Consider the following 15,488-nt stretch of genomic DNA (forward strand, 5'->3'; position numbering starts at 1 on the left):
TTTTTTTAATTGACACAATCCTTAGTTAATTGTGGACAGTAAATGTGTGGTTTGGATTCCTTCATCCACCGTCTGATCATATTTATGTTTATGACAGTCTCCTCATTACGACCACGACGCCGCTGTAGACTGAACTTAACTGTGCTCACCATTGGCTGTCAAAAGGTTTGGCAGGAGATGAGCCGAGCCCGGCAGGTACAAGGGAGAAGCCCGTCGTAGACTTGAGCGACGTGAAGAGCCGGGGCGATGATCACACGGGGAATATTCATTGGTGAAAGATCATAGAAGAAAGAGCCCTTCAGAAATGGTGCTCGTCCGGCCACATGAGCCCATGTTCTTTTAAAGTGTGAGAAGAAAATATTGAATATGATTGATCTCTCCTAGAGCTTGTGTCAAACTTGTGGTCTGGAGGCCACATCTGGCCTTGCCAAGTCCTTTTATTTAGAGTGTGGAATCATCAAAACTTTATAAAGTTTAATAAATCTTTGAGGGAAGAGGAAAACGGGGTTAAGCGAGTCACAATGAGTTATAGCAGCGAGGAAAAACATCCTTTTAAGAGGCAGAAAATGTGAGCAGAACCAGACTCCATGTGGGTAGTCTTCTGCTGGGACTTGCTAGAAATAAAGTAGAAACAGGAAGCAAATAATAATTTCTAACTCGTTTCAGAGTAGGCGGAGAGTGTAAAAATAGTTTAAATGAATTACAAAGAAAATAGGTGGAGAAACGCTGCATAAATGGAAATAATAAGCAAGTTTTAACTTGTTTGAGCATCCGTGAGTGATATCATTTGAGCAGGTGATAAATTAGAGATTTCATTAGAGAATCAAAATGTATGTGATTTTTATATTTGGACTATAGCGATACACTAATCTCAGGATATGATTCCATACGATATATTCAGCTCACCATGCGATTTTATTTTATACATTTCCATTCACTTGCATTATTTTCTGAACTATTTCATAGAAAACATAATTTTAGTGACGTCTAGTTTCACTCTTTTGGTGAAAAATAGAACGAAATTGCGTTGCATTTTGCGCAAGACAAAGTAAGGATTAAAAAGTGCCTAGATAAAGATATATATATATATATATATATATATATATATATATATGCATAAGTGCTTGAAATAAATAAGGTACCGAAACAGTTTAAGATAAAGAGAACATTTTAAAATATAAAATTCACAATAAAAGACGAAAAAGTTGTATAGAACTAAAAGCCAAAATACTTTGTCCCAACATCGACTGTATCCTCTCGTCCTCAGTCATCACTGGGATCTTGTAGGGTTTCGTCATCCCTTGAGCTGTGGAGGACGGTATGACTGTTATAGCGGCTGGAAGTTTAACGGCACAAAAAAAGCTTGGAAAATTTCCAATGATTATATTTTGCACGTACTTATTTGAGATATAGATCATAAAAAAGCTGTGATAAAATGAAATTAGATGTGTAAGCCCACACCCCACCCCTAAAAGAAGTGCTGTTGAAAATTAGATTGGTATCCATGTGACCAGACACGAGGATCTCGATGTTTTGCGAGGATGCTGACGATAAACAGATGTATTATAAAAGTTACTTAGCCTGAACGAAGAAGACGTGCCACAGCTATGCAATCATTTCTGAAGCAGGTGCAAAATTATCCGAAGGCCAGTGTTAAAATTACCATTCAATCGTTATTACCGAAACAATTTAAGGTGAATTAGTTTGGTTTTTTCGTGTAATGAAGTGTCCCGAGGGAGAAAATGATTAAAAACAGAGAAAACATTCTGCTGACGGCAGAGATGTAATCCTGATGCACTGCAAGCCTTCATGTTCTGCACTAATGAGTTTGTTTTTTTTATCACATTGTGAATATTAAATGTTCATCTTCACTCATTTTTACCTCGTTGTTGTCATGACGTGTGTTCTCTTTGTCAACGCTTGGGAGAGAAATACTGTTGTTTTTTTTCTATCTCGCATCATCTCCCCAGGTGTGTGCGTTAGCTTTTGGTAACTGGCATCCACTCGCACCGCGTGTCATCTTGACAAGCTACGTTTACTGGAGGTGTCGGAAAGATTAATGCTTCCATCGAAAACCTTTCCATGATGAATGGTGGCAGACGAAGTAATAAATGGATGAAAATCAAAGTCCATTAATATGGTGACTTATAGAGATTATGGATGTCATAAATTATACAAAGACTTTCAATGAAGTAAGTCAAGCTGAAGATAAAAGAATACAAAAACAATGAAGATTAATTGTCCTTCATAAAATGAAAACGCAGTATCAAAATTCCTTTAAGGTAAATATACATTTAGTTTGTCCCAAGACTTCTAAAAGAGTTTGGCCCCTCTTTTTGAAGAATTACACAAGACTGCTTTATTTCCAGCAATAATTTATTCAAGTTTTAAGATATTTATATGTTAAACATGAGACTCATAGGTTGAGTGGCGTAATGGCTCTTTATTAGCGTACTATAAAAAATAATAGAGGGCCAAATGTGGCCCAATATCCTTCTTTTGTATTGGTTACATGATGATAGTCAGTAAGACTGAAGAAACTGTTTTTAATCCTGACTAAAAAAAAATAACATTGGATTTTATTCAAAAGATTAAACATGTTGAAAGGAATGATGAAAACCACCAAAGGAATACTAATGAAAATGGGCTGCTGGACTGTGTTTTTCTAACATCTCACCTCAGTTGTTCTTCATTTTGACTGCAAAATCGGACCTAGTTCCCATTCTTTTTTTTTAAGCTCAGTGAGCTATAGAATTCATGACAAAGCACATGCCAGTAATATGCGTTTCACGTCAGACATTAGATCTGTTGCCATGGCTACCAACATATATATCCATTTTCAGTCTCCCTCCCTATGCGAATTGCCGTCGTTCCCCCCCAGAGGCCAAATTGTTCTGACCACCTGCAAGCACAAGTGCGCAGTCTTTCCAGTTATAGCTGCAGCACTAGTGCAGCCAGAATCTGTTGCTTGGTAACATCGCTGGTTGTCCGTCATATTGCACCTTTTGTTCTTAAGTTACTTTCAGATGCTGCAAGCTCTTTAGAAAGTTTATTGGAAGGATCATCATGCATCCTTGTGTCAACTTTTATCCAAGGCTACTTAACTCCTTTGCTAGCTGCAATGTGTTGGTACCCAAGATTAAATTTGAATTGTACTTTTGTTAAACCTTGGAAGTTATTGAACTTTAATCATATCTTGGAATCCAAAAAAAAAAGAAACTAATGTGAAAACCCAACTCTCATGACTCACATGTTTCAAATATCCAAGTCTTCCTCTCCAAGATGAATTAAGTCTGTTATTATGACCATGTTTTGAACTTATTACTTTATAGAGTTCTCCCCCGTCTGAAATCTCGGCGAAAGAGAGGTTACGAGAGCGGAGCCCATTATCATGTAATAATGGCTTCACTCCTCCAGCCAGCTAGCCAGCCACTTTGTTTATAGCTTGGGGGTGGAGACTTCGGGGAGTCTTCAGTGGGCATGACTTAAGAACATTTTCTAATATTAATATTTCAATCAAAAGAGTTTTATAAAAACGGACACATACTGATGAGTACAACTGAGGTCCAAGTTCCATTTAATAGACGATTGAATCAACACGTTTGTTGTCTCAAAAATATAAACACTTTACAATCAGACAAATGTTAAGATCAGTGATAGAGAGACGCATATTTATAAAATATTTAGAAAGGGGTTCCCCAAAGACGCTTTCTGATGACCCCCAAAAATGGACAGCTTTGACTCCAGAAACAAGGTCAAGGTAGTCACTAGAGATCAATCAAGTAACCAATAGCAAACACAAATTCCTGGTGTCAAGGGGATCTTGCTTATCCAGTTGCCATAAGGCATCTGCATCTGCTTTGCATTCATTTGCTTAACAGTCTTCTCCATTTCCCTCCTCGTCTTTTTGCAAAAAATAATCAGACTCAGGGTAATTTAAAGTCTCCTGGAATGTCTTTAAGTGGGTTTTTGGGATCTCCTTTGAAGGCGTAAATCTCAGAACTTAAAGAGCATCACCGGGAGATTATGTTTTTGCGTGTTTTGTGTGTTTTTTGTCACCAAAAAAGATGTGAATGGATTTTCTCTGCGAACAAACACGATATATAAATCATGGAGGTTGCGTAATTGGCGGAGGTATGGTTGCTTTTTGCATTTAAAATATCACCGGTTCTGTTTGGTGGACTTCCTGATTAGACGATAAGATGTGGCAGGAGCTCTGTGCACATCCCATAGACGCACACATGGCATCATTAATGTCACACCGACATTGGTACGACACATTTCTCTGAAATCCCAACTGGACTATTGCTTCACTTCTCCCATCTGTGCATCCTTCACTTCATTCAGCCACTCGACTCGCCGTCCTTTTAGCTCTTCACACTCGCATCAACGCCCAATATGTCCATTCCCTCATCCATCAACTGATATTTAGCTCTTCTCATGCCTTTTTTTTTTTTGGTGTCCTTTGTGTCCCCCCCTAATGACCTTCTCCCCCTCATTTCCCATGTCTGTCGGATTGGTATGTTTGTGTGGTCCTGACCGGTGGCTGTTCGTGTGCTGGGGCTTGACTGGGCTTCTAAAGACCGCAGTCAGAGTGAAAAGGAGAGCGAGCGAGCGAGCCAAGACGGATAGAGGGAGAGGGCATAGAGCATATGAGGATTGTGTCTGCTGCTGTGTGTCGGGTGTGTGTGCGCCTCACATACAGTGTACTTTTCTATACGTGCGGGTTCAGGGGGTTGCAGAGAAGGGTCAGTCTAATTTGCAGTTTGTTGAATAGAAACAAGCTCAGAGGATGTGGGGGTATTTGTGTGTATGTGTATGTGTGTGTGTGTGTGTGTGTGTGTGTGTGTGTGTGTGTGGGAGAACGTGTTGGTACAAAAACTGTCGGAACATTATGATCTGGCAGGAGCAGCTGAATTTTTATTTTTTTTCAAAGGTAATCCAACCAACTTTTGCATTTGAGGTTGCGTGTCGATAAAGGCTCAAATGAGTAGCTTATGAGATAAAAGTGATTCATCTACAGAGACTAGAAAATCAAACTGAGATAATTCTCTACACGTCAATCACCTCTCGTTGGCGGAGGTTTGCTGTGGTGTCCCACAAGGTTCTGTTCTTGGTCCGATCCTTTTTCACAATCTATGTGCTTCTACTAGGCAATTTGATTAAAAAATACTATACAATATAACTGTTATGACGATGACACCTTGGATGGCATCCTGGAGGCACACAAAAAAGGATTCCCCTTTGGCTCCCTGTAGAAGTAGAGGATCAGTCACGGTTACTTTAACTGCTCATTTCACTTCCAGCGCCCCTTTAAAATGGAGCTAGTGGGGGTCATTGCATCGAGCTTATATTTAAATAGGACAGTTGGGACTTCAGTCTGCAAAATTTCTCTCAGGAAGAATTTGTTCCTCAGTTGTAAACAAAGCTTTTTCTTATTTAAATATTTGTGACAGAATTCACTATTCATTTATATTAGTTTTTTTAGAGGAAGAATCTTTCTTTTAAATTGTCGTTTAGATTAATTAGTAAGTAAAATTCCTAAGCTTCTTATTTGTAATTTACAACAAAAAGAGGTGTCAATATTGAAGAAACGCTGATGGTTACGAGTCGTTTTTCCCCTCAAGGATAATTGTGAATACTTGCCGACACGACACCAATTTGTTTTCTGGATTGATTTAGATCACAATGACGCATCATGCTGTGGCTGGCTCGTGATGAGACGTGACACATCCCTGACATCCACAGGGAAGACTAGCTGGTAGCTCACCGTGTTCATCACGCGGGTCACCTCAGATTTCCAAGTACATTAATCATGCTGATGTCACTGTTTTTTTCCCCTTGTTTGACCTCTCGCGCTGACCTATGCAGACCGGGAACGCCTCGCTGTCTTGACGCTACTCGTAAGAGTCCAGACCTTCCTGTAACCATGTGAAACGTTTTATTTCAATTGCAGGGGTGACGCCATTTCAAACTCCTGGGTGTCTAATAACATAATTCTCCACAAAACTACGAGATCATGCACTCTGATGTATAGGTGTGTGTGTGAGAGTACTGCCGCCATTTATTAATACTGTCGAGACAGTAAGTGTTGTTCAGGTTGAAAAATGAATTACCCTGCCAGGCCGGTCGCCCGTTCATTCATCACCCCGGTCCGCACACACGTGGGGGAAACACACAATTGCACACATTTTTCTTAACATCGTGCTGTGATAACAGCAGCACCACCATGTTTCGCTAACAACAGTTTTCCAGCCGGAGCAGCACAACTATCAAATGTGTGAGTCACCGTTCTCACGCAAGCTCAGGCAACGTGAATCAAGTTTGTTGCTTACACACACGGCCCGACGATGTTTGTTCATCCTTCCTTTCAGATGTTTTATTTATTCGTTTCCAGGGAGTTTTGGGGGGGAAATCCTCTGATTTCAATTAAGAGTTTGTTTTTGTGTTTCTATGACCGAAATTGCTTGTTTATGGAAGGAGTTTTTGTTTGGAATCTCTGCGAGTTTTGGCAGATGAGGACGGTCATATTTGTAAGAAGAAGTCAAAAATCCAAATGCATCAAGTTGACATGAATAGTATGATATGAATATTTATATTCGCCCTTAAAAAATATGAAGTTTGTTTCTATAAAAATATGATTAATTTGAGTTTAGTTCACTGTTGGGTCAAAGCATTAAAAGTAAGAACCGTCACTGACCTTTACAGAGACTTTATGAATAAGTGCACGTTGCAGCTTGTAAAAAAATGCACAGCATCAAATAAAACGTAATGAAAAGACAAACACAAACAGAACCGTAAAACTGCCAGGCGGTGTGAGAGCAAGCATAAACAATCTTTAAATTGTGTCAATAAAAGAGGTTACGCAAGCAGACCAAAATTTACAGCTGGTGGCAGGTTTCAGTCCCAGTGGATGATGGGTAAAGTGACAATATGCCTGGTAAGATCCCAAGACTGTTTTACAATTCACAAAATGTAACGGACCATCTGCTGTTGTGTGCAAAAGCAAGATTGAGCGACTCTCTGACCCGCACTTTTCCTTCTTGACCTTCAGAACTAAAGTCAGAGTAGCTACCAACACAGTGTGTTATAACTTCTTCCAGGAAAAGCACTTGGACTGTGCATACCTGTGCCAAGGAGACCGCTTCACGAGACCGATAAACATGATTTCAAGAGACTTGCGTCCTGTCCAGTGTTTCCCCGGTCTCTTGCCCAATGAAAGGGATTAAGCGGCACCGGAAATGGATGAATTATTCTCAATTGATTATTACTTTCTGAAAAAAGATGGTATTTTCTCTGAAATAACATTAGACTGTGACTCCTGGCACGTCAACATGCTTGTTTTATTGAAGTTTACTCAAAATTTAAACCTGTAAACTACTGAAAATGAGTCAAAAAACCAAGCGAGGCTTTGATTTGAATCCTTGCGCCTTCATCAAAGCCTTTAGGTTCATCATTTTCTCGTGGGATTGTTATCTGGTTTTCTCCCCCCATTCTTGCCTGCAAGCTGCCATCATCTTCAACCACTTATCTATTGTCAGGCCAATGAGATTTTTTTTGAAGTCTTTACGACTTTCTTCCCGGCAGCCAGAACAGACTGAGTGATCCGTAAGTTCCAAGGCCGGTTCAGAGATGATCTCACCACATGACACCACATCTGCCAGTTGCTCTCCTCAAAACCTCAGAATATACCTATTGAATTGCTTAACCCAGAAGTAAAGAAGACTGCTGTAACCAAATTAAAAGATATATTGACTATTAAATCATCTAAAATAGTTGGATATGATTTCTGATTCTCATGAATTTTCCTCTCGGTGTCTCTGCAGTGTTGTCGGAGCCAAACATGCTGGTCCATTTGTCTTGTGACTCGATGGTATTGACAGCGCTCCTGCCTTTAGGGAGCCTAAAGAGAAAATCAACACCCTGCAGTAAACAGGATTAATGTACAAACGGTGTTTTCTTACTCAACAGAAAAAAGCTGAAGCACCAGGGATAGAACTACCGTTGATAGATTTCCTTATACTGGATGGTACCTCGCGGGCACAATAATCATTTTTCCCCACACAAAGATAGTACTGTATTTTGGATGGTAACAAAAACCGGTGATAAAATCTTCACACGCCACATGATCAGCTACAATGATACATTGAATGATATAGATATATTGAATGATTGATTCAATCATTATCGTAAATCAGTACGTTTTCTAAGTTTGCTCCAAATAAATTGTCACTTGAATCAGACTTAACTTGTAAAATACTGTTTTATGCTGACTCGAGTAGTTTCTTTTAGTGGCCAATGTGTGTTTGACCTTCATTAAAGTGTGTTCAATAATATTTATATACTGCTGAACTACTAAATATACGGTGCGAGACCTGCAAGATTTATAGTAGAGTTGAATATCTTCAAATGAGGGTTTGTTTGTGTGTGAGGTGGTGATGGTTGTGTTTGTGTTTACACAGTGTTTAATGGGAAGAGCATAAGCAGACTACTTGTCCTGCTGTAACTCTGCACCAGTCACTCTTCTCACCTCTCTTTCTCCCCCTCTCTCTCCCCCCCTCTCTCTCTCTACTAAACTGAGGCCACCAGTTACATGGACACACATGAGCAGCTGGGAGTCGTGCCAGCAGCTCAATTTGAGTCTGCCCTCCACCTACTTTTCACCACCTCTCTCTGCTCTGTTTCGTCCCTCTTTATCTTCACCCTCCCTTTTAACACTTAAATTATAAAATCACTTGTTTAATTTGAAAGTGATCCTGTTATGTTTGTTGTGTTGTGAATTAAGCGGTCATTAATCATCATCATGATATTTATTACCAAACACTTACTGGATAATCTGGGGCTTTATTAAGGGGATTCAGAACAACAGTTGAATTACTTTTCTAGCTTGTTCCGCGTATGTCCTGGGGTCACCCCCCTTTTAAACACCCATTTCAGTCCAGCCCGGGCTGGACTCTAGAAGGCTTTTATCTTTGCTGGATGTATGAACTGCACCTTCAGACAAATCTGATTTTTGGAGGGAAACCGTTTGGCTGCACACATCTTCTTGTGGTTATGTAAATTGCAACTATGACTGCTTACAAATGTAATTATTAAGTTCCAATTAAACCCCTCCATCAATGGAACTATCTAATCCCAAAATTGTTCATTGTAATGTTGTAAATAACATTCTTAAATTTCCTGTGTCAAATATAAATCATTCAAGCGTTTACTATGGACATGACGATGTCCAATGTTTAAAACTCTCACGGTGTTTAATTGGGTTATTAAAAAGTTCTTTATACTTACTTAATGCTTATTGTTTTATGTATTGATCATGATTTGTACAAGGTCTGCGCTTACTACTTTTTCTTAACTAGATAGGGTCCGTATAGCTGACCTTATTGCCTTGTAACACTTAACAGATGGACCTAAAACTATTTTCTTCTAGTGTAATGTGAAATGAAGGACATTTTAATCTTGACTGTATACTTGCTCGCTTAGCTTGACAATAACTGGGCTGGCTGTAGTCAGTTTGAAATCTACCAACTCACTTTTATCCATGTAAAAAGGTGAAGATTAGAATCTGAATCACATGTGTCCAACTCAAAGCCCGGGGGTCCAGATACGGCCACGTCATTTATGTGTTGATGGTTGAAGATGAATTAATTTGAAATCAATTGATCGAAATAAAACTTGTTTCTTGTGAACTATAAAAGGCGGCAGTTTAAAAAGCTATGCGAGATATACTACCAGCGTCAAAAATGATTAAGAGAATTTCCAACAACGGCTTACATGAAGGAAAAGACAATCTCACAATCAAACTCATACTTCCTGTTACATTTGGTATTTATACATTTTACTTGGAACATTCATTTTAACAATGTTTTCGGCCCCTAATGTGATTAAGTTTAACATCCCTAATCTAAATTCTCCAAATAGCCTGTAAAGTAAACACATTTATACATTGTTATACCAAATACAGGACATTTTTTATGACACGACAAGGTGAATGTATAAATGATCAGAGTAAGATGTATTAAAACAAATGGTAAAAAAATGACAATAATGAGTAAAAATGATAAATAGAATAGGCAAATTAACAAAGAATGTAATGATAAATATATCAACAACAATAAACATTAGTACACCAGTACAGAGGTGAGGGAGAGAGTATCAACAAAATAAAAACACATTTATTCATTAAATATCCTGACAGCAGCGGGCAGTAAGCAGCGATGAAATCTCTCCTTCCTTCAGCGTGGGTGTATAACTTAGTTTTTTAAAGGAATGCTTGAATGAGTGGTATTTCTGGGTTTAAAAAATGTTTTCCAAAGTAAAAAAATACATCAATAGGAGTATATTTGTTTATCCATCTTCAAATCATGAGGATTTGTTTTTTTGCTTGAGACTTTATTTAACAGACTTTTTTTCATTGTTTTAATCTATTTACCTAACTGCGTCATTACTTCTCAGAAAGTTGTCCGGCTGAAGTAGAGGCTGTGGTTCCCTCCGTCACACAGTCATGACAGTAGTTTTATGATTTGCCGTCCGCAGACTCCGTCCACTTTCTAACAGACATGCCCATTCCAGCCTCCTCATTGGCTGCTCGGCCCCTTAAGCCCCGCCCCTCCGCTCCCTCTCTCATTCTGAGGGGGAGAGTGAAAGTGAGGCGGACGTGTTGCAACAGATGGATCGTCCAGCCGCGGAGAGAAAAGCGAACACGCCGTCACTCAATTCCAAGGAAGGGAAGAGCGAGGGAAGAGAGAGGGTAGAGGGGGGGAAGTGGCAGAAGTAGTGACTTCTCTTCTGAGAAGCTGTGTCTTCAGAGAGTGGAGGATCAAGTGTGTATAGTTTGAGCAGAAGTTGGCTGGATTTGTGTGGAAGAGATGAGAGTGTGATCTGAGTCACCTCCTCCTCCCCCCTGAGGTCAGAGAGGAGAACACCTGCCGAGGTCCAGAGGGAGGAGAGGACTCCCGACAACAAGGAGAAGGAGGTAGGAGGGAGTGTTTCCATTCTACTTATTCCTTGTGTCTGATCCCAAGTTCCACAGCTCGTCATTTCTGGGATGATTTGTTAAGAGTCTTCAGTTCTGCTCTACTTCACTGAGCTCTGAGCTGCTTTGTTTCTCACTGCTGCTCCACTTCTGCGCTCGTACGTCCTCGCCGAGGCTTATTAAAAGTAGCTCCCCTGCTTGTTAGTGGTCAATGTGTTGGTTTGTGTATACATGTATGGCTTCCTGTTGAAGGGACACGTGGGTTTCAGCTGCCACACTGAGGTCAGCTCAGAGAGAGAGAGAGAGAGGACAGAACAAGCAGGAGAGGTGATGGATGAAGGGAAGAGGAAGCAAAGGGAGGTAGGACTTGACCCACCTAGTCCTGTTTTTTACACCACTATTATGTTTTTATAGTGCACTAACAAGGTAACAAATGGCTTCTCGGGGACGATAAATGTTCATTACGGTCATTAAAAACATGTCAGCCAGCTATATAGTGGGATCATAAAACAAATAAGTAAAGCATAAAAGGATACTGAAGCTATTTTCGAGGTGAGGCTGCTCGTTTGTTCGATGCTTATTTAGTTTTTTTCCTCATAAACCTTGACACGATGCTGCGATTTGTGAGGATATTTTGGTGACCACTTGTTTTATTCCTTAGGCTTCTTCAGAGTTTACTGCATGTGTAGTCAATTATTTGTAAATAATAATCAAGATCTCTTCTCTAGTTAACAACTTATATATTTTATACTGTTTTGTGCATGTTTGCAGAGAACATCTCTTTTGCCAGTGTAAGTAAAATTGATTTAAATGCGATATACCACTTTCACTATTGGCTTAAATAACGAAACCATTCGATCAACTTCAGAATTAACAAAAGCCAAATTAAATAAAATTAAAACTATAGCACAAAGAAAAGTTTAACACTTAATATAGTTAATTCTACAAACAATTCTACAAAAAGGAAATGACAAAATAATAATGGAACTTATTAAATGCTTTTAAATGCTTTTTTTGGTTTTTGAAGAGCAGGAATACATGCTGTTTAAATCATTCTTAATGGAATTTAGAGCAGTTTGGAGGACAATTACGTGCTTTCATATCAAGATAATAATGTAATATTTCACACTATGATATTGTTCAGATTATCAGCAGTTATTACGGATGTTTGCTTTCAGTTTTTATATTATACAGCATTGATTGTTGCGCCGTCTTGGTGATGACATCATAAACTCTTGATCTTCCACGCCGACGGCCAAAGTTTAATTATTATCCTTAGCCGACGTGACGAAGCAAATAACAAACAAACATGCTGACCTCGGCTCCTAAAACGGTTTGAGTCATGTTATAAACTGGCGGTGATGTCACTTAGAAAAACATGTGTGTCACACTCTGGCCCACAAGTGATTTCATGTTGCTGCACAGATTTGTCTGTCAAAGATAAGAAACGCTAATTTCGTGACCTTTATAGATGTTTAAGTGTTTTTCGGTTTAGTAAGAGAAAGTATTGATGTCTACAACTATACAGAGACTTCCAATAACGGTACCAAAAATCAAGTAGTTTGGGAATAGATAAGAAGCATGGATATAATTAGGTTGAGTCAAACGCCCGAAAATAAATGGACGTTTGTCAAATAAACATTTTGTTCCCATAACTTGCATTGTTTAAAGATATTTGACACTATCATGATTTATCTTTTTTATACGTTATCTTTCAATGAAAAATAGATACCTTTGTATAGTATCAAGGGACTATCTCTATGATACATTTGTTCCAATATCTTGGCGGATATTTCTTTTGCTTTAAATAGTAAAAGTTAAAGATGTATCAAATATAAAAAGGTTAATCTATCAGAATAATTTAAGTACTTATTTCTCTACTGTATGGACAAGCATCGCTCACTTGTGATGTATGTCAACGGAGATGATTAAGATTTACCGATAAATCATGATTATGTCATCTGATTTCATGATGCAATCTATTCAGTTGTAACTGGGAACCAGAGCAGTTTCTAGTGCGCTTGACATTTAAGTTGGCCGACTGAATGGGTTGTTCATGTTGACGTGAAAAGAAGTGCGATTATTTCGCCCACGGCTTGTCAGTCCCCTGTACCGCTTCATCCATGATAGCCCAAAGCAGTGATTGGATCCTCTTTCTCTTCGCCAGGACCGTCGGAAGGCTTTTAGGATTATTTAGCTTCATTAATCTTTAACTGTAAGTGTAGCAAACTGGTTCAAACTCAGGACAGCGGCTTGTCGGCACGCACGCCGCCATCACTCGCTTGTGCGGCAGTTGTGTAGCTGATAATGACACTGCCTCAAAAAACCATGTTGTGGACCGTCCAACCTTTTGTTCTCCCTGGTCTTCTCCCACTGAATGTCATGTTGTCTCCTCGTGTTTCGTCAACGCTGCCCGGCATGTCGTGGCAAACAAGCTCAGACTCATCTAATGATGAGTAGAAGCTCAGAGCATGGACAGGATGAATCGTTTGTTGTTCAGTGTTTGTTCAGAGGCTCCAGGATTTTGCAAAAAAAAAAAAAAGATCCAGGAGAAGCTGTGTGACCAAGCCTGTGTCTTCCAGAAACCTTTCATGCGTTTAAAAAATATTTATAATTCATAAAAAAAGATTTGCTGCACCTTGCGGTTTAGCTCAACAACACTACTACATTAAACTTTAAGCAGGAGTTGGAACATTAGTATCCCTGTCCCCCTGTATGTTCAAATCAATTGTGTTGGAGTTTCTATTGCCTCACAATTGACATTTCTTAAAAAGATTTTCATTCTTGACTGTAAAGAAAAGAGAATGATTGCGTTGCAGAAAAGGAATGTACTGGTGATAATGCCTATATTGTAGGGCTGTGTACAGGGACATCTGTACCATATATTGTGATACTGTAGTAACAAGTATACATTTGTAGTATTGTCGAGTACTTGACTCTGGTGTTGCAGTATTTACAGACCACATGACTCTTGACGAAGTCGTTACTGCTTTCATTCGTTTTTAAACCAAAATATGTCCAAACATCAGCTCCTGGAGTCGACTGTATCCTCTCGTCCTCAGTCATCGCCGGGATCTCGCAGGATTTCCTCGGTCCTTCAGCATTGGAGCTCTGCTTTTGTTAATTGTAAAATGAAAATAATATTGAATTATTTTACTTGTGGCACTTGTAAAAGCAAAAGAAAAGATGTGATTTAAAAAGAGCAAACGGATCTTTTCACTCCCCAAACCTCACTGTCTTGCAACTCTTTCCGTCTTGTATCTTAAATAATCAACTTTTCCTTCCGTGTCACACGAAATCCTCTCGGCGGACTTGTTGAAATAACATCAGCTGGTTGTAAAACTTTCAAGCTGGCACAGCGCGTCCGTGCCAAGAATGGAGTGCACAATGACATCATTACAGGCTCTCAGCTGATATCACTGGGGCGAAACCATGGCAACCACTGTTGACCCTTGAACCCGCTGCAGTCGGGATCCTGCGGGGCTCAAGAGGCGCACACCGAGGAAAACCAGCTGCATCCGAGCAAACCTTTCCATATCCTCCATGTGACTGATGCAAACATGACTCTTTATTCCTCTCTTACAGAATGATTTATCTTTTCAGTGAATGAATTCCCAATACGTTTTTTAGATTCATTATTCACTCCTAGTGTAGAAGACTGATTAAAGGGGATGGCGGGGGTCCGAAGCATGTGACCCCGTGTGTGAGGTCACGTGTAAAGATGTAAAGAACAGCAGGCGTTCCCTTGTGGAAAGGTATTTCGCCACACACACTGTTATCCTGCTTTCACATCCACAGGCCGACGGTTAACACTTTTCCCACGTCACGTTTTTGACTTAATCTCGATTTTCTTTATATTTGATGTGTCGCCGCCATCCGTTCGCTTTGGTGTTTGGATCAGTTGTCCGACGCGATCCACCCCCCCCCCCCCCTTCTCCGGCTGGTTTGAAGCGACTCGCCTTTTTTTCAGCCCTCGGGCAAGAACTGGACCAATTGTCGATCGTATCCTGAATCGAAGCACTTTAATGAATTCCGTTGTTTTCCCACTGTGGAAAAAAAACAAACGTTCAGCGCCTTCACAGAGTCGAGGTTGAGCTGCGGAGCTTCTCAACCAACCGTTTGTTATACAGCGGGCGAATAAAGCTTTACACCAGGGATGTTGAACACAAGTAGCTGACATCTTTTAGCACTCTAGGTCACTGTCTTGAATAGGGAATAGTAAATTCCTGACAAAATACCTTTTATATCATCCCTGTGCAATTGCTGACGACCATTCTCTGTTCCCTATCCCTTATACATATATTAAAACCAAAAACTTCCAAGTAGGAAACCAAGTATTATGATAAATTAATTCAATAAAGTTGTACTCAGTTTTTAGAAAGCCTTTGTAGTCGTGACAATAGCTGTAAGTACTTCAATGTGTTTGCATGCATCACAGTTGTCTGTCCTTGACTAATTAATCATTTTAATGAGTTCCCTTCACTCTGGTGATGTGTTTAATTTCTAAAAACTA

General features: G+C 39.6%; 1 protein-coding gene across 5 annotated transcripts in view; it reads left to right on the forward strand.

Annotated features, from left to right (window-relative positions):
- The window catches only part of sulf2b (sulfatase 2b), an 88,297-nt gene that overhangs the window by 18,217 nt on the left and 54,592 nt on the right, over positions 1-15,488 (forward strand). For 4 of the 5 annotated variants that reach the window (XM_087781249.1, XM_087781253.1, XM_087781254.1 and 1 more), the window contains exon 1: positions 10,693-10,975. The exons of the other annotated variant lie outside the window; for it this stretch is intronic. The gene's annotated coding sequence lies outside the window, so the exon portion shown is untranslated. Of the gene's footprint in view, positions 1-10,692; positions 10,976-15,488 lie in introns of those variants that run through there. 5 annotated transcript variants of the gene reach the window in all.

The sequence above is a fragment of the Callionymus lyra genome, chromosome 19 (assembly GCF_982586985.1).
Source record: "Callionymus lyra chromosome 19, fCalLyr1.hap1.1, whole genome shotgun sequence".
Lineage (NCBI taxonomy): Eukaryota > Metazoa > Chordata > Actinopteri > Syngnathiformes > Callionymidae > Callionymus > Callionymus lyra.